Raw genomic sequence first — 1,381 nt, 5'->3', positions numbered from 1 at the left:
GTGTAACCCTAAACTTTTCATACGAAACATTTTTCTCTATCCCTACTAGTTTTCGAGATATTTGACTGGATCACTTCAGATGGTCCACCCTGTATATCCAGATATATATATATAAACACACACACACACATACACCCAATCACACACACACGCACCTCAAAAAGACATTAGACATTAACATTTTACATATTTTGATTTTGAATGATTAACCAATTGATTTAAGTCATTATTCTGTGCATAAAAATATTGAAGTACAACTGTTAAAAATAGTTCATGAAACATTTATATCTGAATAAACTGTAATATATCTCATAAACTATTAATATTTTGACAAGTCTATCTTAATACTTTTGCATGCAGATTAGAAAGATCATTTCAAATTAAACAATTTTTTTCTAAATATATTTTATATTTAATGTGATTACCCTAATCCCAAAAATAATTAAGGGACGTGATAGATTAAACTAGAACTCTGATGTGTATGTACACACACAAACACGCGCGCGCGTGAATATATTACAATTATATATAACCATTGATAAATTAATTGTGTCAATATAAAAATAAAATTCGTACAGTAATAATTCATTATTATTACTAATTTATTAATATACATATGGGGCATTCTCCGTGTGTCGGAGTCCCCTTCTGCCCATTTCATTTTTTGACAGAATTCAACCAATCAGGGCTTAAAATTTTCGTTGGAGTGTCTACTTTTTAATGGCGTGTGGCCTTTTGTGAAAATTCAAAATGGCGGACTGGTGCAGCGCCGAGAATGAAAAAAGTATAAAAAATGAAGTATATATCTTTAAAAAAAATGCAGAATTGACACTTCATTCGGATGATACTGTATACTGATGAGTTTTCGAGGTTGCTGATTCTGAAGTCGAAATTGAGAAATTCAAAATGGCCGACCGAACATGGCCGACCGAAATGTCGAAATCTCACTTATTTCTTATGATATTTATAATAAATCTTTATGCATGCAGAACATACTTTACGACACGATAATTTCGGAAATGTACGCAACATTGCTTTTGATATACGGTGTAAATCTTTGCCGATATGACCTTTTTCCCCCGGTACAGAAAACGGATTTGCGCATCTGTCTACTCGACTACTGGAAGACATTGTAAAATATATCTAGTCAGTTGGGAAATAAATAATCTACATTCACGAATTCTGTTTGGAAATTTCTAATTGAAAAATTGACAGATAAAATATCAAGGCGAAAAATGAAGACAAAAACTAAAGAAAAAAATCAAGTGAGAAATCAAGCTGCAGTATACGATTTTGCATGAATTATTGAGCCTTTAAATTCGCCGCGTCCTACTTTGCTTACGAGAAACAAGAGCCGCTCACTGACGTACCGTATTGGCTG

This window comes from Trachymyrmex cornetzi, unplaced genomic scaffold (genome assembly GCF_001594075.2).
Source record: "Trachymyrmex cornetzi isolate Tcor2-1 unplaced genomic scaffold, Tcor1.1 scaffold612, whole genome shotgun sequence".
In the NCBI taxonomy this organism is placed as follows: domain Eukaryota; kingdom Metazoa; phylum Arthropoda; class Insecta; order Hymenoptera; family Formicidae; genus Trachymyrmex; species Trachymyrmex cornetzi.
The sequence above is the reverse complement of the archived record's forward strand: the minus strand, read 5'-3'. Positions refer to the sequence as shown.